Genomic DNA, 24,325 nt, shown 5'->3' with positions numbered 1-24,325 from the left:
TTAAAAAACTTTGTTTATACCAGGTTTTTTTCCATTTCAATACTGTTCAGTAAAAATAAAAATGGTGCACGTATTTTGCAAATACAATGTACGAGTTTTGTTGTCGATAATTGAGAGACTGGTGTTTGTAAGCAGGGACTGATTTCATCCTGAAATGTGCGGAACAAGATATTTATGTTTTAATCACTTTGAATGATAATATTGAGTAGCATGTTTGGGTCTATTTTGTAACCTAAACAGCCTAACCAAGCTGGTGTGTCCCTTTAAAGCACAAATTATGGAAAGTGTGTATTTGGGCGTGGATTCTTGTAACTCTTTATACATTTACATCAGTGATGTAACTCGGGGCACATGTCCCCACCCCCCCCCCCCCCCCACCCCCGGAACCCTCTTCCCCCTCTCTGGGTGCCCTCCACCCATTTGAAATCTGGTTTGGAATTTTTAAGAGTAAAATGTTACACTTTATGTGCTTTAATGTGATAGTTTAGTGTTTTTAAACTACGTTTCCATTTACACACAGACAATGTATATGTTTTTACACTCGTGTCGGATTATCTTACGGAAAAAAGGAAATGGCATAAAAACTGTGCTGGGAAGGGGCTTGTTAAAGAAAAAGGCAAATGTAAACTTGGCCAGAAGTGCCCCCCCCCCCCCCCCCCCCCGATAAAATGGTCACCTTCAAATGCCCTAGTTACGGGTGATTATGATTACTTGTGTACTTTTTACCCATAGGACGTGGCGTGTTTACTTTAAAGAAATGGGAAAAAAATGACTTCCTCCTCGAGTATGCGGGGGAGAAGATTGAAGCAGAGGAGGCAGAAAGAAAGGAGAAGTTGTACGAGCGCAAACACTATGGCAGTTTCATGTTTTATTTTAAGCATGCTGCCAAGACACTTTGGTTAGTTACAAGTTTATATTTTCATTTTTGTGTACATGTATACACATTTTAAGTGAGAAGACCTTAGTGATCATTCTTTCGCTTTGGATAAACTATTAATATAAGTTTTTATGTTTTGAAGACTCAAGGGAAATTGTGTTGTCTGACATGCTTTGAGACAATAAGAATAGCTTTGTGCAAACTTTAAAATTGATTACAAGTTTTGACAACTTATAACATTGTGTATTATTATTTTTTTTTACGGTGAATTGTGACGGATTGCTATTCATGATTCTTCAGATCAAGCCTCAACCTTTACAGCGGCCACCAGCGGCCATTGCCGCGATGCCCCAGCGAATTACCATGATGCCCCTCTAAAAACACGTACCTTACGGCCACTTGGCCGTAAGGTATGTGTTTTTCTATTGATTCCATTTCATTATGTATTCGAAAGCATTACTAAAAATAATGTTAACGTTGTCACTCATTATGAAGATCAAATTGTTTCCAGACATACATACGTAGCGTACGCTCTGATCCCGCACACAAGTTAGTTTTCTTATGCAGCATGCCATTTGCATCGCGCAAGAATTAGACCTTGCAGTTGAGGACGTGGCATGGCAACCATATTAAACGTAGCAGAGTTGTTTACTATCAAAAACAAGGCACCGGACTACTCTCTTGTATGGACTGGCTACCAGTCCGTACACCGAATAATTTTCGTACTGATTCCGTCTATCTCAGGACGGCAATAGCCTTTAATCAAGGCACCCCGTGGCACCCCCAGCCCAGATATCACGACGAAAAATACCAGCGCGAGCGGCGAAGCGTCTTTTTACTATTACCAACTCGTTTGGGGGCTTTATGTTTTTCTTTACTTTTTGCTACCGATTTTGGTAGGAGAAATGTTTCCATAATGTAATAGCTCGCTTTGATGTTGGCCAATATTATAATAAGACACAACTCTTGCGCAATTTACTCACAATTGCGTGACATAATTAATTGCCAGACTGTATTACCCACCTCAATATAGAAGAGTCCAATATCTAGCTGACGGTGATTGGTTACAAGAAATTGCATATATAAATATTTCATGATCATGAATGACTGATTAGCAAAACGAGTTGGTAAAGGCGCTTCGCGGCTTCGCTGCTCGCACTGGTCTTTTTTTTCTTCGTGCGTGATATCTGGGCTGGGGGTGCTGCGGTGCGCCTTGAATAAAGGCTACGGACCGCAGGGTTCGCAAAAGCGCGGTCGATCGCCCGGTCGCCATGCGAGTGAAAATAACGGCGGACAAGTCAAGACCCTTCCTTTATGAGTCCGCCGCGCGAGTCCAAAAGGTGTTCCTTTTCACAGTAAATGAGGGATACGGCAGTAAAATCCCAAAGATTAATTGTAAGTTCGAAAGATGGTTTGACAAGTCTTGATATTTGCTACATGTAGATCTAATGTGGCCGCGATCGCATGTTCCATACAATAATACGTAGGCGAGTAGGGAAACACACAACTCAAATTTCCAGGGTCGGAAGACGTGCTGTGTGGAGTCTAGTTTCAACCTCGCTTCTGATATATTTTATGCAAAGTTATAACCTCGTACTCATAAACACATCGCTCTCGCCTCACTTTTTTTTTTTCCAATGTGCATCCGATTGTTAAAACACGAAGATTTCAGTGCAAGGAACTTCTATAAAACCGATCCTCAAATTACGAATCCATGAAAATTGCTGTTGATGGAAACGTCATTATTAAGGGCAGAAATTAGGGGGAAAAATCGTCCAAAAAACTTAATATTACGAAATTCACTTCCTGGTTGGACTCAGAGAGTCAGGGCGGTGGTATTTACCAGACCTTTGCAATTTTACTTCAACAATTGATTTGTTCATTTGTTTTGTCACAAAATAAAAAAACCAAACATACTGACTCATCAAGTAAATTAAAAAAAAAAATGTTTTTAATTTATGTGTAGTATTGACGCTACAATGGACAAGCAAATGGGGCGCTTTGTAAATGATGCAAAGGCTCCATTTGCAAACTGCAAGGCCTTGAAGTTTGACAAATTCCCAGGTGGAGTCCGAATATGTTTGTTTGCCACCAAAGATATTAGTCCTGGTACAGAACTTCGTTACGACTACGGTGAACCCAACCTCTCTTGGAGAAAATTGGTATGTATTGCAGATACTAATCACTATAAAATCTTATTTATTTTCTGACAAATTTGAATTCTTGATTTTGATTAACAAAACAAAAATTGCATCCATTTTGTGAATTTCTGGTGGGTCCATTGGTGGGTCCATTGGTGGGTCCACTGGAGGGTCCATTGGTGGGTCCACTGGTGGGTCCACTGGTGGTTCCATTGGTGGGTCCATTGGTGGGTCCACTGGTGGGTCAATTGCAGGGTTCACTGCAGGGTCCATTGGTGGGTCCACTGGTGGGTGCATTGGTGGGTCCATTGGTAGGTTCACTGGAGGGTCCATTGGTTGGTTCACTGCAGGGTCCATTGGTGGGTCCACTGGTGGGCAGCGTTGTAGCCACGGTGGGCGGCGGTAGGTGGGCCCGCCCAGCACTGACAATTTCCGCCCGGCACTTCAGCTGAAAAATAGACTGCCGCCCACCACAAAATTTCCCCCAAAATTAATAAAAAATTAAAAGTTCTACTGATTTTGATCACATTTCAAGACTAGAATGTCATGTTTTTTCATGTTTTGTCATTTTAAATGCAGTTTGTAATTTTTTTGAGCCAGAATTACGAGCAATAAAAACCTCAAACGTGTTTTCCCATGTAATTTGCCTCTTGCCATCTTGTGAAGTTTTCTTCGTGAAATGTATACTACAGTGTAGAAGGCGTACCGTCTATACCAGGCTGACAGCAGTGCTGGTATCGTGCACATGTACACGATATGTGTGTACATGTGGTGTACACTAGCGCGCGCTGTGGTAGACCCTAGAGTGCACTACAAGTCTAGTCGTGAGGTTTTCGCGGGGATTTCACGCATTCCATGTACACACAAACAGTATCGCCACACAACAGTACAAGGGCTGTGTAAAGTCTAGTGTACGAGTTCGCGCGTCCTGGATGTAGGCATGTAAACACGTTCGCTTCGCCCACACGTGTGACAGCGCGCTGGGTTTTTAACTTGAATGAGATCTGTGTAAATTTTAAGATGGCCTCGCAACGTACGGTAAGCTGGACGACTTTTTTGGAAAACGCAAAAAGATAGGAAGATGATATAAAAGTATCTCGTGCAGCTTCAGTTAGTGCTGAGAATGAAACTGTACCTGAGACTATCGAGACAGTTACTCCACCTTCAAAGTTCAAGTTCAACTTTATCGCGGCGGGATTACAACAAGCAAACAGCAGAAACTATTTCAAAAACAGTCTGTTCACAACAAATGCATCACAGTTATTTTGTATTAACACATTTTTGTAATAACAATTGTCATTATACTTAAAAATTGTGATTCTTGAATCTTACATAATGTGCATTTGGCACAATTGGAATGTTAATATTTAGCCCTGAAAACAATCCTTACAACAAAGTACGCGCGCACTGCTCGCAATTTCTGACCAAATTTAAATTTAGCTGCGCCCACCACTAAAAATGTCCTAGCTAAAACACTGCTGGTGGGTCCATTGGTGGGTCCACTGGTGGGTCAATTGCAGGGTTCACTGGAGGGTCCATTGGTGGGTCCACTGGTGGGTCCATTGGTGGGTTCACTGTTGGGTCCACTGGTGGGTCCACTGGTGGGTCCACTGGTGGGTCCACTGGTGGGTTCACTGGAGGGTCCATTGGTGGGTCCATTGGTGGGTCCATTGGTGGGTCCATTGGTGGGTCCATTTGTGGGTCCATTGGTGGGTCCATTGGTGGGTCCACTGGTGGGTCAATTGCAGGGTTCACTGCAGGGTCCATTGGTGGGTCCACTGGTGGGTCCATTGGTGGGTCCATTGGTAGGTTCACTGGAGGGTCCATTGGTTGGTTCACTGCAGGGTCCATTGGTGGGTCCACTGGTGGGTCCATTGGTGGGTTCACTGTTGGGTCCATTGGTGGGTTCACTGTTGGGTCCATTAGTGGGTCCACTGGAGGGTCCATTGGTGGGTCCACTGGTGTGTCCACTGGTGGGTCCACTGGTGGGTTCACTGTTGGGTCCACTGGTGGGTCCACTGGTGGGTCCACTGGTGGGTCCACTGGTGGGTTCACTGGAGGGTCCATTGGTGGGTCCATTGGTAGGTTCACTGGAGGGTCCATTGGTTGGTTCACTGCAGGGTCCATTGGTGGGTCCACTGTTGGGTGCATTGGTGGGTCCACTGGTGGGTCCATTGGTGGGTCCACTGGTGGGTTCACTGGAGGGTCCATTGGTGGGTCCATTGGTGGGTCCACTGGTGGGTCAGTTGCAGGGTCCATTGCAGGGTCCATTGGTGGGTTCACTGGAGGGTCCATTGGTGGGTCCATTGGTGGGTTAACTGGAGGGTGCATTGGTGGGTTCACTGAAGGTTCCATTAGAGGGTCCCTTGGTGGGTCCACTGGTGGGTCAATTGCAGGGTCCATTGGTGGGTTCACTGGAGGTTCCATTGCAGGGTCCATTGTCGCGTTCACTGGAGGATCCATCGGAGGGTCCATTGGTGGGTCCATTGGTGGGTCAATTGCAGGGTCCATTGCAGGGTCCATTGGTGGGTTCACTGGAGGGTCCATTGGTGGGTCCATTGGTAGGTTCACTGGAGGGCCAATTGGTTGGTTCACTGGAGGGTCCATTGGTGGGTCCACTGGTGGGTCCATTGGTGGGTTCACTGTTGGGTCCATTGGTGGGTCCATTGCTGAAATATTCTGGATGTTTTGCAGGATGTTTCCAGTCACCTTGCTAACAGTAAGTCTTGTATACGCTTTGTCTGCCTATACTCCGTTGGGCATTGTTATCACCATGGACACAACAATGCTTGACTCTGCTTATTACGTCACTATGAATGAAAGTGTACAGCTTGAACAAACAAACTCAATGCCATCTCTCCTGTACACTAGATCTGAACTTCTTGCTCTAAAACCTAGCAACAACTTGTGTACATTGCCAACCCATGTATTCCAAAATCTTAAGGACCTGGGACTGCTTCATCTACGAAGTCGGCGGGCTGGTTCTCATATCCGCCACCGTAAAATTAAGAGCACTATTCCAAATGTCCGAAATGGTCTGCAACCATCTATGTCACAACCCTCGCAAGACAATGAATCAAGCTATCTTAATGTAGCTCACTGGAACGTCCACTCTGCCTGCAACAAATCCCTGATCATCTGCGACTACATTATATCCCAGAACATTGATATAATGTTTTTAACAGAAACTTGGCTTGACTTTAATGATCAAGTAATCATTAACGAGATAACCCCACCTGGGTTCATGTGCATTAACATTCCGCGCCCCGGGGACAAGCATGGAGGGATTGCTGTCATCTTTCGTGACGAGCTTCACTTAATACATGTTCCATGTGACAATTTTGAAACTAGTACATTTGAGCATGCTCTTATATCTGATACCACGCATCACCTCCACTTAGCAGTAATCTACAGACCTCCTCCGTCTGCAAGAAACAAACTTAAGACATCTACATTTCTCAGTGACTTCGATCGGTTCATCGAATACATTGATGAGCTACCTGGAAAACTAATCTGCCTTGGTGATTTTAATGTTCACTTTGACTGTCCTCACAAACATGATACATCTCACGTCCACACTACACTAACAGCCTATGGATTCAAACAACTTGTTACTGGCCCTACCCACAAACTTGGACACACTTTAGGCGGCATTATCGTAAAATCTGATAATGATGAACTGGTCAGTGACTGCACAGTTGACATGAATGACATCTCTGACCACGGTGTTGTCAACTGCAAACTTCACTTCATTAAACCTCAACCCGTGCTCATGGCATCAAAGTTCCGTGATTTTCGTAAGATTGACCATGATGCTTTTGCTCGTGAACTAACAGAACGTCTCCACGATGTCACCTGTGAAGGCGACGTTGACACGGCAGTCGTGGAATTTAACTCTGCAGTTAACTGTGCTCTAGACATCTATGCACCGTTGTTGACTTCTAAACCAAAGCCCAAACGCGCTAAACCAAGATGGTACAACAACGATGTTGATGACGCGAGACGCGGACGTCGTCAAGCGGAACGCATGTGGCGAAAGTCCAGACTACCCAGTGACCGCACGAACTACGAACAATCCAAACGCAAACTTGCAGAAGTGCTTGTCAAAGCTAAATCTGTCTTCTATAGAGAGTCGTTGATAGGATCCAGTCCAAATGAAGTCTTCCGCATCGTCAATAACCTCACTGGTAAACCCCGGTTAACCCCATCAATCCAGGACTCGCCCACAGTTCTTGCTCAAGCTTTCAGTAAATTTTTCACTGACAGAATTAAAAATATCCGAGCTCATATGGATGACGTTCAACTTGATTCAACTTCATCGGCTGATCTGCATACATGCCCCCCAAGTGCTCAGTTCGCGCATTTCATGCCGATCACCAAAGATTACCTTCATAAAGTGATCAAAAACTCGGCGACAAAATCGTGCCAGCTCGACATAGTTCCAACTTGGGTATTCAAAAAGCATACGGCTACATTCTTACCGAAGCTAACGGAGATTGTAAATACCTCACTGACATCAGGTGTTTTCCCAGAGCTATTCAAAAAGGCCGTCATCACTCCTAGCCTGAAAAAACAATCTCTTATTAAAGAAGTACTCAAAAATTATCGCCCCATTTCTAATCTCCAGTACCTAGCCAAACTTATGGAAAAGATCGCCTGCGAACAACTATCCCGACATATTGTTCAACATCAGCTAGCAGAGCCTCTACAGTCAGCATACAGGCCCAATCACAGCACCGAGACTGCTCTGCTTCATGTACAAAATGACATCCTTAGAGCAATCGACAAAAACAATGCCATTTTCATGGTCATGCTGGACCTCTCCGCCGCCCTCGATACCCTAGACCACCAAACCCTCCTGCAATGCTTCCATGACAGATTTGGTATAACCGACACAGCGCTCGACTGGTTCACGTCATACTTCAACAATCGCAAGAGTCGGGTTATCCTACCTGACGGTGTCACCTCCGATGAAACTGTTCTTCGTTTGGGTGTCCCGCAAGGATCTGTTATAGGTCCTCAGGCTTTCACCATGTACCTGTCCCCAATCGGTGATCTTCTTCGTCAGCATCAGGTCAAGTTTCACGTGTATGCAGATGACATCCAAATCTACGTAGAATTTGACCCCAAAATCCCCAATGATGCAGAATGCGGGTTGTTCAAGCTCTCGAAGTGCATCAGTGACGTTCAACACTGGATGTCAAGCAACAAGCTTCAGCTAAACGAAGAGAAAACTGAATTTTTCATTGCCTCTTCAAGCTGTAACTACAAACATCTTGCCCATCTGACTCTCCCTATAAACAACAGCACACTCCACCCATCAACTTCCATCTGGAATCTTGGTGTTGTCTTCGACAATACTATGTCGATGAGTGATCATGTCACATCAGTCTGCAAATCAGCTAACTACCACCTCCGAAATATTGGTAGAATCCGAAAGTACATTGACGCTGAAGCCTGTCACGCCGCTGTTAGGGCACTTGTACTCTCCAGATTGGACTACTGCAACTCTTTGTTATGTGGTCTCAAGCAATCTGATTTAAGCAAGTTACAAAAGATACAAAACAGAGCATCCCGTATCATCTTCTCCTACCCAAACCATGTCCCCACTTCACCACTGATCAAACAGCTGCACTGGCTCCCAGTAGAAAAACGAATAATGTTCAAATTGGCCTTAAACATGTTTAAGTGTATGTCTGGTACTTTTCCCACATACATTTCCAACTCATTAGAAACCAGGGCTACAAAGAGCAACTTACGTTCACAGGGCAACTTGTATATTCCTCGAACCACCAGAAAATCAGGAGACAGAGCATTTTCAGTTGCAGGCCCTAGGATGTGGAATTCCCTTCCAAACTCAACCAAAAGTTCTAGCTCTGTTACCTTGTTCAAAAGGTCTCTGAAAACATTCATTTTCAATCAGTAAATCTCGCATGCTTGGCCTGCGGTTTTAGTCAAAGAGAGACCGGCTTTGCGCGGGACTTTCTTGGCTAAATGCTGCTAGCTTTGCCTAGTCGTGGTTTTCCTCTTGGTTTTGTTTGCATTCCCTTTTTTGTTTTTTCCTGTCATTCTCTGAGCGCTTTGTAACCTTAGGAAAAGGCGCTATATAAATGGTATTATTATTATTATTATTATTATTATTGGTGGGTCCACTGGTGGGTCCATTGGTGGGTTCACTGGAGGTTCCATTGGTGGGTCCACTGGTGGGTCCACTGGTGGGTCCACTGGTGGTTCCACTGGAGGTTCCATTGGTGGGTCCATTGTCGCACTCACTGGAGGGTCCATTGGAGGGTCCATTGGTGGGTCCATTGGTGGGTCAATTGCAGAGTCCATTGCAGGGTCCATTGGTGGGTTCACTGGAGGGTCCATTGGTGGGTCCATTGATAGGTTCACTGGAGGGCCAATTGGTTGGTTCACTGGAGGGTCCATTGGTGGGTCCACTGTGGGTCCACTGGTGGGTCCACTGGTGGGTTCACTGGTGGGTCCACTGGTGGGCCCATTGGTGGGTCCATTGGTGGTTCCACTGGTGGGTTCACTGTTGGGTCCATTGGTGGGTTCACTGGAGGTTCCATTGGTGGGTCCACTGGTGGGTCCACTGGTGGGTCCACTGGTGGTTCCACTGGTGGGTTCACTGTTGGGTCCATTGGTGGGTCCATTGGTGGGTCCATTGGTGGGTCCATTGGTGGGTTCACTGGAGGTTCCATTGGTGGGTCCATTGTCGCACTCACTGGAGGGTCCATTGGAGGGTCCATTGGTGGGTCCATTGGTGGGTCAATTGCAGGGTCCATTGCAGGGTCCATTGGTGGGTTCACTGGAGGGTCCATTGGTGGGTCCATTGGTAGGTTCACTGGAGGGCCAATTGGTTGGTTCACTGGAGGGTCCATTGGTGGGTCCACTGGTGGGTCCACTGGTGGGTCCACTGGTGGGTCCACTGGTGGGTCCACTGGTGGGTCCACTGGTGGGTCCACTGGTGGGTCCATTGGTGGGTCCACTGGTGGTTCCACTGGTGGGTTCACTGTTGGGTCCATTGGTGGGTCCATTGGTGGGTCCACTGGTGGGTCCATTGGTGGGTTCATTGGTGGTTCCACTGGTGGGTCCACTGGTGGGTCCATTGATGGGTACATTGGAAGGTCCATTTGTGGGTTCACTGGAGGGTTCACTGGTGGGTCCACTGGTGGGTCCACTGGTGGGTCCATTGATGGGTCCATTGGAAGGTCCATTGGTGGGTTCACTGTTGAGTCCACTGGTGGGTCCACTGGTGGGTCCACTGGTGGGTTCACTGTTGGGTCCATTGGTGGGTCCATTGTTTGGTCCACTGGTGGGTTCATTGGTGGGTCCATTGGTGGGTCCACTGGTGGGTCCACTGGTGGGTCCACTGGTGGGTCCACTGGTGGGTCCACTGGTGGGTCCACTGGTGGGTCCATTGGTGGGTCCATTGGTTGGTCCATTGGTGGGTCCATTGGTGGGTCCATTGGTGGGTCCATTGGTGGGTCCACTGGTGGGTCCATTGATGGGTCCATTGGAAGGTCTATTTGTGGGTTCACTGGAGGGTTCACTGGTGGGTCCATTGGTGGGTTCACTGGAGGTTCCATTGGAGGTTCCATTGGTGGGTCCATTGTCGGGTTCACTGGAGGGTCCATTGGTGGGTCCACTGGTGGGTCAATTGCAGGGTCCATTGCAGGGTCCATTGGTGGGTTCACTGGAGGGTCAATTGGTGGGTCTTTTGGTGGATTAACTGGAGGGTGCATTGCAGGGTCCATTGGTTGGTTCACTGGAGGGTCCATTGGTGGGTTCACTGAAGGTTCCATTGGAGGGTCCATTGGTGGGTTCACTGGAGGTTCCATTGGAGGGTCCATTGGTGGGTCCACTGGTGGGTCCACTGGTGGGTCCATTGGTGGGTCCACTGGTGGGTCCATTGGTGGGTCCATTGGTGGGTCCATTGGTTGGTCCATTGGTGGGTCCATTGGTGGGTCCATTGGTGGGTCCACTGGTGGGTCCATTGATGGGTCCATTGGAAGGTCCATTTGTGGGTTCACTGGAGGGTTCACTGGTGGGTCCATTGGTGGGTTCACTGGAAGTTCCATTGGAGGTTCCATTGGTGGGTCCATTGTGGGTTCACTGGAGGGTCCATTGGTGGGTCCATTGGTGGGTCCACTGGTGGGTCAATTGCAGGGTCCATTGCAGGGTCCATTGGTGGGTTCACTGGAGGGTGCATTGCAGGGTCCATTGGTTGGTTCACTGGAGGGTCCATTGTTGGGTTCACTGAAGGTTCCATTGGAGGGTCCATTGGTGGGTTCACTGAAGGTTCCATTGGAGGGTCCATTGGTGGGTTCACTGGAGGTTCCATTGGAGGGTCCATTGGTGGGTCCACTGGTGGGTCCATTGGTGGGTCCATTGGTGGGTTTACTGGAGGGTGCATTGTTGGGTTCACTGGAGGTTCCATTGGAGGGTCCATTGGTGGGTTCACTGGAGGGTCCATTGGTGGGTCCTCTGGAGGGTCCATTGGTGGGTCCATTGTTGGGTTCACTGGAGGGTGCATTGCAGGGTCCATTGGTTGGTTCACTGAAGGTTCCATTGGTGGGTACATTGGTGGGTCCACTGGTGGGTCAATTGCAGGGTCCATTGGTGGGTCCATTGGTGGGTTCACTGGAGGTTCCATTGGAGGGTCCATTGGTGGGTCCATTGGTGGGTTCACTGGAGGGTCCATTGCAGGGTCGATTGCAGGGTCCATTGGTGGGTTCACTGGAGGTTCCATTGGTGGGTCCATCACAGGCTCCATTGGTGGTTTCACTGGTGGTTCAATTGCAGGGTCCATTGCAGTACAGTATAAAACCAGAAGTTCACAAAATGGATGCAATTTGTTTACGTTTTTTTATGCAATTCTTTTACTGTCTCAACAGTATACTGTATACTGTTGAGACAGTGTCTACAAACATGGCGAAGGTAATTTTAAAAGACATAATTTGTAGTGTTGGTGCATCTGTAATCTGCTAAAAAAAATCAAATGATGTGTTGTCGTTTTTATTTTGATGAAATCCATGGCCAATGAATGGACCACCATTAAAGGGACACGTTGCCTTGGATCGGTCGAGATGGTCTTTGAAAAGCGTCCTGTAACCGCTTGTTATGGTTAGAAAGATGTTGTAAAAGTAGAATACAATGATCTACACAAATATGCCTCAAAATTGAGTGGTTTTCGTTTTACCTCGTCGATAAACACGGTCGGCCATTTATGGGAGTCAAAACTGTGACTCCCATAAATAATCGACCGAGTTAGTTCACGACGTAAAATGAAAACCGTGCAATTTTGAGTGATACTTGTGTGGATCATTATATTCTACTTTTAAAACATCTTTCTAACCATGTTTAAACAGTTTCAAACGCTGTTCATAGACCAATTCGTCCGATCTAAGGCAACGTGTTCCTTTAAGTTGCATAGGTCAAAATAAGGAAAATCATAACAGAAAAATGTTCAGCTGTTTTACTTTTAGATTTGTGACGTATATGTTTGATATAGAAAAAAGTGCCTCATAAGAATTGTCTATTATTTCTTACTTGTAAACAGTGCTGTCGATTGTTTGAACATTTATTCACTTCCTATTGGCATTGCCAATTCTGTCATTGACTATTATCACTTTCACATTTTTCTACCAGAAAATAACCCCAAAGCAAGCTAAAAATTAATTGCCAAAGGTCTATCCAGTCTACCCTTCACTGGACCCTCCAGTGAACCCACCAATGGACCCACCAGTGGACCCCCCAATGGACCCTGCAATGGACCCTGCAATGGACCCACCAGTGGACCCACCAGTGGACCCACCAATGGACCCACCAGTGGACCCACCAGTGGACCCACCAATGGACCCTCAAGTGAACCCACCAATGGACCCACCAGTGGACCCACCAATGGACCCTGCAATGGACCCTGCAATGGACCCTGCAATGGACCCACCAGTGGACCCACCAGTGGACCCTCCAAATGACCCTCCACTTGACCCACTTGATTGTTTGTCTTTTTGTGGTTTAAGAACGGTAAACATTGTTCATATTTTTATATGTGTAACGTTTTATTTAAGGATCCTTTCTCCCATGGCAAAAAGTAAGCTTGTGACAGTTACACGGTTAATATTACCTTTAAGAAATTTAAAAACTTTAACAGGCTCAAAAGGTTTTGTTCTTAAAACTATTTTGGGGTAAATACTGGAGACGGCAAGATGCAGTCGTGCTACTATTTACCATTTTTTCTTTATGTCAATCTTCAATTCAATTCAATTCAATTCAATAAACATTTATTTCGGTATTGCCCTCACATGATATAATACATCATTGGTATTTCATAAATATTAACAGTGACAGTTATAAATCTTTGAGGAGCGAAACTAATTATAGTCCTACTGCGATATTGTTTCATATTCTCTAGAAACTGCGGAAAACGATCTCATTTTACGGTACACATTGATATTGGCCAAAGGAAAAACAAGACAATTAAAATAAACAAAACAAGAGCATGTACACGATAATTTAAATTGGACCTGTACTTCATGACATGTGTCTTAATTTGTTATCCTGTATATGGTTTATTATTCAGTCAAACTGTGAACAGATGAGACAGTCAAAAGCTATGGGTAAGTAAATGTTCAATATTTGTACAAAAACTGAAATGACTAGAAAGAAATAACGGCACTAAACCTTAAAGGATCTCTCTATTTCTCTATGTTGACACGATTAGGGTTTTTTTTTATTTTTTTTTTTATGGAATATCCTTGACTACTTTTGATTTTGCCTTGAGATTTACGTCTGACTAGTCCCACGCTGGCTTCCAATGCATGGACTCTCTGAACTAAAATCTACGTTTGATTTTTCAATATTATTCATAACTTGATATAATCTGAATACAAAGCCTCTTTTGTCAAATACTTGTAGAAAAACAGTCTGTTGGATTTGGTGCAGTACGGCTGGAAGTTAAACTAACTCCAAAGATGACATGATTTATCCAAATAAAAAAGTGTAGTTTTATTCATAACTTGATATAATCTGAATACAAAGCCTCTTTTGTCAAATACTTGTAGAAAAACAGTCTGTTGGATTTGGTGCAGTACGGCTGGAAGTTAAACTAACTCCAAAGATGACATGATTTATCCAAATAAAAAAGTCTAGTTTTGATAAAATCATGTGACCTTAATTTTTTGAAAAATGCTTTAAAATCGCAAATTTGATGGTTTCTTTGTTTGGATCTATTTTGTAGCCTAAATAGCCCACTGAAGCTAGTATGTTCCTTTGTCATTTTTTCGATTTTGATGACAAGACTTTGAGAGAAACTCAATTGCAGTCAAAAAAGTTCAATACCCATGATGAGTATTCTGCAGAAAGACAGCACCTAAAATGATAAAAATTTGTATGACACTTTCTGTTTGCTCAGTTTATCAACATTGGACTTTAATACAAAAACTAGACATGATTGCATTTGTGCACAAATGCAGAGCTGTTTCGTTAATAACAATTTAAATTTTGTCAACTGAATTTGAAATTCATTCTTTTTTTACAGCAGTTATGATTAATCCAGGCTATTTAAAATAATTTGGATTATACCATGTTCGGATAGCAATTTATGTGTTAAAGGTGCAAAAATAGAAAAAATCATAAAAAATTGTGTGATGACGTCATCATGACGTCATTTCACAATTCACGAGAACTTGCCAATATCTAACATTCTACAAAGTTTCAACAAAATCGCGTCATTACTTCGAGAGTTATACGACTTCAAAAAGTGCACCTTTAATGTCGCGTCACGTGACCCCCGATGACGTCATCGATCTGAAACTTCACAAATATGATGCCTGCCTGACCGTAAGCGAGTGTGTAAAATTTGAAGTGATTACAGAAAACTTCATCACAGACATCTTCTAAAAGTCCATTTTGAAGAGTTTTCAACCTGCCGCTAGAGGGCGCTGTTGCAATTTGTGACGTCATCAATATTTTTTTTGAACTGCCCACCCTTGCTAGACACTTACGTCCCTGGAAAGCAACTTCATAACTTTTGCAACTTTTGAGTTATAGCACTTCGGTTTTTGGCCCGTTTCGACAGGAAGTAGAGGTCATGTGAGGTCAGGCACACGAAACAAAATGAAGACCTTATTTATCCCTCCCCAATCCCGCAAACAGAAACCTACGGTCTCTTGTGGCTGATTTGTTATAAATTTTCAAACATTTAAAATACAACACCTTTAAGATGACGTCACGTGACTTCTGATGATGTCATAATGACATCCTTGTTTTGCAATGATCATTGCACCAATACCTATCATCACTGAAAATTTCATTGCAATTGCTCTTTGGAAAGATTGCAAATCAGCACTTATAAAAAATTTGTTCTGAAGATGACAAATAAAAAAAATAATAATAAACTAGACATGATTGCATTTGTGCACAAATGCAGAGCTGTTTCGTTAATAACAATTTAAATTTTGTCAACTGAATTTGAAATTTATTCTCTTTTTAAAGCAGTTATGACTAATCCAGGCTATTAAAAAAAAAAAATTTGGATTATACCATGTTCGGATAGCAATTTATTCGTTAAAGGTGCAAAAATTGAAAAAATCATAAAATAACGTTTGATGACGTCACTATGACGTCATTTCACAATTCACGAGAGCTTGCCAATATCTAACAACCTACTAAGTTTCAACATAATCGCATAATTACTTAGAGAGTTATATTAGTTCAAAAAGTGCACCTTTAAGGCCGCGTCACGTGACCCCCAATGACGTCATTGATCTGAAACTTCACACATATGATGGCTGCCTGACAGTTAACATGTGTGTAAAATTTGAAGTGATTACAAAAAACTTCACCACACACATTTTCAAAAAGTCCATTTTGACGAGTTTTCAACCTGCCGCTAGAGGGCGCCGTTGCATTTTGTGACGTTATTGGTATTTTTTTGAACTGCCCACCCTTGCCACGCACTAACATCGTTAAAAGCAACTTGATATCTTTTTCCAATTTTGAATTAGAGGGCCACTTCCGGTTTCGACCGGAAGTAGAGGTCATGTGAGGTCACGCACACGAAACAAAATGAAGACCTTATTTATTCCTCCCCAATCCCGCAAACAGAAACCTACGGTCTCTTGTGGCTGATTTGTTATAAATTTTCAAACATTTAAAATACAACACCTTTAAGATGACGTCACGTGACTTCTGATTATGTCATAATGACATCCTTGTTTCGCAATGATCATTGCACCAATACCTTTCATCCCTGAAAATTTCATTGCAATTGCTCTTTGGGAACATTGCAAATCAGCACTTATATGAAATTTTTCTGAAGATGACAAATAAAAAAAAAAACTAGACACAATTGCATTTGTGCACAAATGCACAGCTGTTTCGTTAACAACATTTTAAATTTTTTCAACTGAATTTGAAATATGTTCATTTGTTTACAGCAGTTATGACCAATCCAGGCTATTTAAAAAAAAAATTGATTATACCATGTTCGGATAGCAATTTATGTGTTACAGGTGCAAAAATAGAAAAAATCATAAAATATCGTGTGATGACGTCACTATGACGTCATTTCACAATTCACGAGAGCTTGCCAATATCTAACAACCTACCAAGTTTCAACATAATCGCATAATTACTTTGGGAGTTATATTAGTTCAAAAAGTGCACCTTTAAGGCCGCGTCACGTGACCCCCGATGACGTCATTAATCTGAAACTTCACACATATGATGGTTGCCTGGCAGTTAACGTGTGTGTAAAATTTGAAGTGATTACAAAAAACTTCACCACACACATCTTCAAAAAGTCCATTTTGACGAGTTTTCAACCTGCCGCTAGAGGGCGCTGTTGCAATTTTTGACGTCATCGATATTTTTTTTGAACTGCCCACTCTTGCTAGACACTTACGTCCTTGGAAAGCAACTTCATAACTTTTGCCACTTTTGAGTTACAGGGCACTTCCGTTTTTGGCCCGTTTCGACCGGAAGTAGAGGTCATGTGAGGTCACGCACACGAAACAAAATGAAGACCTTATTTAGCCCTACCCAATCCCGCAAACAGAAACTTACGGTCTCTTGTGGCTGATTTGTTATAAATTTTCAAACATTTAAAATACAACACCTTTAAGATGACGTCACGTGACTTCTGATGATGTCATAATGACATCCTTGTTTTGCACTAATCATTGAACCAATACCTATCATCACTGAAAATTTCATTGCAATTGCTCCTTGGGAACATTGCAAATCAGCACTTATAAAAAAATTGTTCTGAAGATGACAAATAAAAAAAATAATAATAAACTAGAGCTAAATTGCATTTGTGCACAAATGCAGAGCTGTTTCGTCAACAAAAATTTCAAATTTCTCAACTGAGTTTTAAATTTGTTGGGTATTCAAAGCAATTTTACCCAATGTGGCATAAATAAAAAATAATTTGGATTATACCATATTCAGATAGCAATTTATGTGTTAAAGGTGCAAAAATTGAAAAAATCATAAAAAATCATGTGATGACGTCATCATGACGTCCTTTAATATTTCATAAGAACTTGTCAATATCCAACAACCTACCAAGTTTCAACATGATCGCATAATTACTTAGGGAGTTATATTAGTTCAAAAAGTGCACCTTTAAGGCCGCGTCACGTGACCCCCGATGACGTCATTGATCTGAAACTTCACACATATGATGGCTGCCTGACAGTTAACTTGTGTGTAAAATTTAAAGTGATTACAAAAAACTTCACCACAGACATCTTCAAAAAGTCCATTTTGAAGAGTTTTCATCCTGCCGCTAGAGGGCGCCGTTGCAATTTGTGACGTCATTGATATTTTTTTTGAACTGCCCACCCTTGCCACGCACTAACATCGTTAAAAGCAACTTCATATCTTTTTCCAATTTTGAATTAGAGGGCCACTTCCGGTTTCGACCGGAAGTAGAGGAAATGTGAGGTCACGCACACGAAACAAAATGAAGACCTTATTTATTCCTCCCCAATCCCGCAAACAGAAACCTACGGTCTCTTGTGGCTGATTTGTTATAAATTTTCAAACATTTAAAATACAACACCTTTAAGATGACGTCACGTGACTTCTGATTATGTCATAATGACATCCTTGTTTTGCAATGATCATTGCACCAATACCTATCATCAGTGAAAATTTCATTGCAATTGCTCTTTGGAAACATTGCAAATCAGCACTTATAAACAATTTGTTCTGAAGATGACAAATAAAAAAAATAATAATAAAAAAAAACTTTAACAAAAACAAGAGCTGTTTCGCTGCGCTTCGCTACGAAACAGCTAAAAAAACTTTAACAAAAACAAGAGCTGTTTCGCTGCGCTTCGCTACGAAACCGCTAATAATAAACTAGACATGATTGCATTTGTGCACAAATGCAGAGCTGTTTCGTTAATCAAATTTTCAAATTTTCCCTCTTAATTTGAAATTCTCTTTGCATCAAAGCAGTCCAGCCTATTTAAAACCAATATTTTGGATTATACCAAGTTCAGATAGCATTTTATGACTTCAAGGTGCAAACAATTAAAATAATCTTTAAAAATCATGTGATGACGTCATCATGACGTCATTTCACAATTCACAAGAACTTGTCAATATCCAACAACCTACCAAGTTTCAACATGATCGCATAATTACTTCGGGAGTTATATTAGTTCAAAAAGTGCACCTTTAAGGCCGCGTCACGTGACCCCCGATGACGTCATTGATCTGAAACTTCACACATATGATGGCTGCCTGGCAGTTAACGTGTGTGTAAAATTTGAAGTGATTACAAAAAACTTCACCACACACATCTTCAAAAAGTCCATTTTGACGAGTTTTCAACCTGCCGCTAGAGGGCGCTGTTGCAATTTTTGACGTCATCGATATTTTTTTTGAACTGCCCACTCTTGCTAGACACTTACGTCCTTGGAAAGCAACTTCATAACTTTTGCCACTTTTGAGTTACAAGGCACTTCCGTTTTTGGCCCGTTTCGACCGGAAGTAGAGGTCATGTGAGGTCACGCACACGAAACAAATTGAAGACCTTATTTATCCCTCCCCAATCCCGCAAACAGAAACCTACGGTCTCTTGTGGCTGATTTGTTATAAATTTTCAAACATTTAAAATACAACACCTTTAAGATGACGTCACGTGACTTCTGATGATGTCATAATGACATCCTTGTTTTAGACACATCATTGCACCAATACCTATCATCACTGAAAATTTCATTGCAATTGCTCTTTAGGAACATTGCAAATCAGCACTTATAAAAAATTAGTTCTGAAGATGACAAATAAAAAAAATAATAATAAACTAGAGCTAAATTGCATTTGTGCACAAATGCAGAGCTGTTTCGTCAACAAAAATTTCAAATTTCTCAACTGAGTTTTAAATTTGTTGGGTATTCAAAGCAATTTTACCCAATGTGGCATAAATAAAAAATAATTTGGATTATACCATATTCAGATAGCAATTTATGTGTTAAAGGTGCAAAAATTGAAAAAATCATAAAAAATCATGTGATGACGTCATCATGACGTCCTTTAATATTTCATAAGAACTTGTCAATATCCAACAACCTACCAAGTTTCAACATGATCGCATAATTACTTAGGGAGTTATATTAGTTCAAAAAGTGCACCTTTAAGGCCGCGTCACGTGACCCCCGATGACGTCATTGATCTGAAACTTCACACATATGATGGCTGCCTGACAGTTAACTTGTGTGTAAAATTTAAAGTGATTACAAAAAACTTCACCACAGACATCTTCAAAAAGTCCATTTTGAAGAGTTTTCATCCTGCCGCTAGAGGGCGCCGTTGCAATTTGTGACGTCATTGGTATTTTTTTTGAACTGCCCACCCTTGCCACGCACTAACATCGTTAAAAGCAACTTCATATCTTTTTCCAATTTTGAATTAGAGGGCCACTTCCGGTTTCGACCGGAAGTAGAGGTCATGTGAGGTCACGCACACGAAACAAAATGAAGACCTTATTTATTCCTCCCCAATCCCGCAAACAGAAACCTACGGTCTCTTGTGGCTGATTTGTTATAAATTTTCAAACATTTAAAATACAACACCTTTAAGATGACGTCACGTGACTTCTGATTATGTCATAATGACATCCTTGTTTCGCAATGATCATTGCACCAATACCTTTCATCCCTGAAAATTTCATTGCAATTGCTCTTTGGGAACATTGCAAATCAGCACTTATATGAAATTTTTCTGAAGATGACAAATAAAAAAAAAAATAATAATAATAATAATAATAATAATAAAAAAAACTTTAACAAAAACAAGAGCTGTTTCGCTGCGCTTCGCTACGAAACAGCTAAAAAAACTTTAACAAAAACAAGAGCTGTTTCGCTGCGCTTCGCTACGAAACAGCTAAAAAAACTTTAACAAAAACAAGAGCTGTTTTGCTGCGCTTCGCTACGAAACAGCTAAAAGAAACTTTAACAAAAACAAGAGCTGTTTCGCTGCGCTTCGCTACGAAACAGCTAATGATACAAAAATGTTGCACTAAATGTTAATCTGCCTGACAAGAAGACAAGACTAGTCACAATCACTGAGGCCTCAAAATAGTGTATTCAGTTGAATTTCTGTCATGTTGAGGGTCAGTCAAAATTTGTTTCAGACTGTTGTTTTAGAGATCTGTTAGATACTTTGGATTGTTGATCTAATACATGTATGTTTTTATATAGTTTATATTATATTGGTCACCCTAAGGGGGTGGTTTTTCTAGGATGGTCGCTCTAAGAGGCATGTATCAACTATTGGTTGATCAGAGAAGTACGATGTATTATGTAAAGGCATACTATTATTGCTTAATTAATTTTGTTTCTGTTTTTTGTAATCTTTGTTTCCCCGTAAAAACAGTTAACCTAGGTTAAATGTAAAGAAACGGACTGACTTGAAGGCATTCATCTTTATATCAGATACGACTTTCTTTGTTTCTCACCTTTTTATTTTTATAAATCGTTTGAATTTATTTACTTGTAGAACGAGACCTACTGAGAAAGTCAAATGCAGCAAAATCAATAACCCATGGTGATTATTCTGCAGAATGACAGCATCTAAAATGATTTGTTTGACATTTTCTGTTTGCTCAGTTTATCAACATTGGACTTTAATACAAAAATGATACAAACATTTTGCCCATGTGAGTATTCTGCAGAATGACAGCACCTAAAGTGATTACAAGGGCTGGGCTGTCAAGTGCACAAGCCTCAAGCTCTAGTGTTTCTGATCAGCAGATTGTGGAACTGGCCTTGCCACTTGGTGTCCTGAAGCAAGACACTTAATTATTAAAAGCCTGCGGATCCTTTATCGTTAAGGGAAAGGGTTGAACCTGGTGTTTCTGGCATATGGTTGGCAATTCCATGCACACAACTGACCCTGCCTGAGTGACCCCTGAGAAGGGGTGTTTTCGCTAACGATCACCAATCTCAGCTTACTGTGGATGGGTAGAGTATCTGCGCACGCACTTAAGCAAACGTTCTGATTGACGTAAGCGCGGAATTTCCTGCTTCCGCTAGCGCAGATTGTTTTGCTTAAAGCAGAGCCTTGAAACTGAGCCCTCTTAATTGATACTGGAGCGTTGTCCACTCCTATCGCAAGGTGGGGTACGCTTTTAAGTACAGCTCGAACAGAAACAACTGCTCAAACTTTCCCTGCCTGTGTTGTGACTCACAGCGCAATATTTCAAATGTGCAAGAAGTACACTCGATTTTAAAAATAAATTAACTTGCCATTGAATCATTTCGTGATGTTTAACTACCGAGTCACAAAACACAGTCGTCTCCACCATTTCATTATGATGAACAACAGCATTCACAGTTTATTGAACGACTGGCGATGATCGTTCAAGAACACAATCTTTCCATTTATACCATCAAGAAAGTATTGAAATCAATCCAATTAAATTCATAGACAGTGAATGCAAATTTTTTTTGGCGGGGTCTCAGGGCTAAATATCCAAGATGTTCGTTTGATCAAGATGTTTGTGTGCTACAGTATCTGCTTTCCAGTAATTCGTGATGCGGACAGTGTTCATGTTGCAAAATCGCCAACTCTATATTACATTCTTTAGTATAAAATTTGATGTTTAAAAGACCAAAATGAACTTCCCATCATGGATAATAAAGTGTATTGAAATTGCAATTGAAGTTCGACACGGAAATCTTGTTTCAACAATGAGAGTCCACCTGGGCGGCAAGTCTGAGCTCAATGACGGGTAGTATTTCAACCTACACATTATGCCAGAGCACTACAAATCCCTACGTATCCAAAACAACGATAACTTGTACTAAAATGCTGATCTTGTTGGGACCTGCAGGCTAAACAGCACACAGTATATAGGACCTGCCCAGCTCAGCTAAGAAGAGAGATCCCCATAGGCAGCTGACTTCCTTAGTTCTTGTAAATGTTGTTAAGTAGTATCTCAGCACTGTCACGGAACCAGTCATGCTGCTGTCGTTGCGATGAGACAACTAGCTGTCCCTGACTTCAGAGTGGAACATGGTCTTAGCATCTTCAGAGCTATTTGGCAAAGAGGAAGAGCTGAATTAACCAATGACCAACTGGGCAACGCGGAGTATGTCCTTAGTAACAGCAGTGGCGATATCAGGTGAAGGGCTCGGCTGAGCTTGGTGGAACCATTTAGAGAGCAATATCAGCTCAGAGCGAACAGGCTTGGTCTGTGCATGTTTGGCAATAGTTACCAACCCTGCCCACTTCTCTCATTCAACTAAAGCATAAAACAAACAAGAGCATGGTCTGTGCAGCAATCAGCAGAGTGCACGCTACGGCAATGATTGCCATCCCAAAGCTGTCTCCATCTCCTCCAATTGCAGGTGAAGGGCTCGGCTGAGCTTGGTGGAATCGTTTAGCGAGCATTCGCAGCTTACACCGAACAAGAGCATTGTATGTGCAGCAATCAGCAGAGTGTTACAATCGTCCAATCGGGATGTCACCAGAGTGTGTACTGCTGACTCGGTTGCCTCCACAGTCAGCAGCTTACGGGCCCTACTAGTGTTGATTAGGTGGATGATACCTGACACCTGAGGAGACATAGTCAATCAAGAGTTAAACATGACCCCAATATTCCTAACTGGTTTAGCTTGGACAGGGACATCAGTTTCAGCAACTTGAAGAGATGACAGGTTGAACTTGGCAAGTTGAGCCCTGAAACCAACCACCAATACCTCTGTCTTGTCAGCGTTTAGTTTGATTAAGTTTGAGGGGCATCCAGTCATGTACATCCATGATACAACCCTCTACTCTAGACACACCCTGTGAGACCTCATCAGGTGTAACAGAGCAGATTGAGATGTAGATCTGTGTGTCGTCAGCGAACATGTGCAGCTCCATGTCATGCCTGTGGATGATGTGACTTAGTGGTAGAGTAAAAAACAAGAGTGGACCGAGTGCTGATCCATGAGAAAACCCGAATTGCAAGTGCTGTGGTGCAGAGAACTCTTGATTGATGTGCACACGTTGTGATCTACTGGACAGAAAAGACTTAAAAACCACTTCAAAGCGAGTGATGGTGCATCTAGGTGACCGTGTATCAAGATGAGCCTGCAAGCAAAGAAGGTGCTAGCAATTCCGAGGTGGAGACCAGCACAGAGCTCGAGAAACCGTTGACCAATGTTGTTAATTTTTTTCCCAGACCATAAGTTCCAATCACCCCACATTGCAGTCAGAGTCAATGCAATAATTGAAATCCCCTATAAGGGCAATGCTGTCACCAGCTGGGATGCTGTCGGTAGAATTCATCCTGAGACTCCAAAGCAGATGTCATAATAAGGAGCGTAGGCAGAAATGATGGTAATAAATCCGCGACTTAGACACATCTGGAAGGACATGAGGCATTAAGGTAACTACTCCGAAAAAAGTTAAACTTAGCCTCCCGGATTAAGCCACATCCAGTGAGCCACGTCTCGCCGAGGGCAGAAACACCGATGCCAAGTCAAGTTAATTCAAGCAAATGATTGTTGCATGCCTTAGGGAAGAAGATTGCGAGTTTGTACTAATAATATTGGGAAGGTATATACCAGCAAGGTAAAACTATGGAGGCACTAGCAAGATGGCGACCCAGATGCGCCTGCCTGGAACGCCTATCTTGCCGAGCAACGAAGGCCCCTTCATTGGACGACCATGAGTTGCCGGTAACTGAATCTGAGTAGGTTGTACCATCATGGTCGCCGAACGCCGGAGCAAAGCATTGTGAGCGGATGCTTGTCCATGGGACATGCGAAGCACACACCATCGACAGTTAGGA

The 24,325-nt window shown here is 42.6% G+C and overlaps 2 protein-coding genes across 4 annotated transcripts in view; one reads left to right on the top strand and one right to left on the bottom strand.

Annotated features, from left to right (window-relative positions):
• Window positions 1-24,325, top strand: part of LOC139943225 (uncharacterized) — a 58,841-nt gene that overhangs the window by 971 nt on the left and 33,545 nt on the right. The window contains exons 3-6 of one of the 3 annotated variants that reach the window (XM_071940037.1): window positions 733-898; window positions 2,844-3,039; window positions 12,673-13,050; window positions 13,607-13,643. The gene's annotated coding sequence lies outside the window, so the exon portion shown is untranslated. Of the gene's footprint in view, window positions 1-732; window positions 3,040-12,672; window positions 13,051-13,606; window positions 13,644-24,325 lie in introns of all 3 variants that reach the window. The other 2 variants (XM_071940036.1, XM_071940035.1) reach the window with 2 other exon arrangements.
• Window positions 1-24,325, bottom strand: part of LOC139943235 (uncharacterized) — a 67,472-nt gene that overhangs the window by 39,640 nt on the left and 3,507 nt on the right. The window lies entirely within an intron of this gene.

Source organism: Asterias amurensis, chromosome 10 (genome assembly GCF_032118995.1).
Source record: "Asterias amurensis chromosome 10, ASM3211899v1".
In the NCBI taxonomy this organism is placed as follows: domain Eukaryota; kingdom Metazoa; phylum Echinodermata; class Asteroidea; order Forcipulatida; family Asteriidae; genus Asterias; species Asterias amurensis.
Note: the sequence above shows the minus strand (reverse complement) of the source record. Positions and strands in the feature narration are given on the sequence as shown.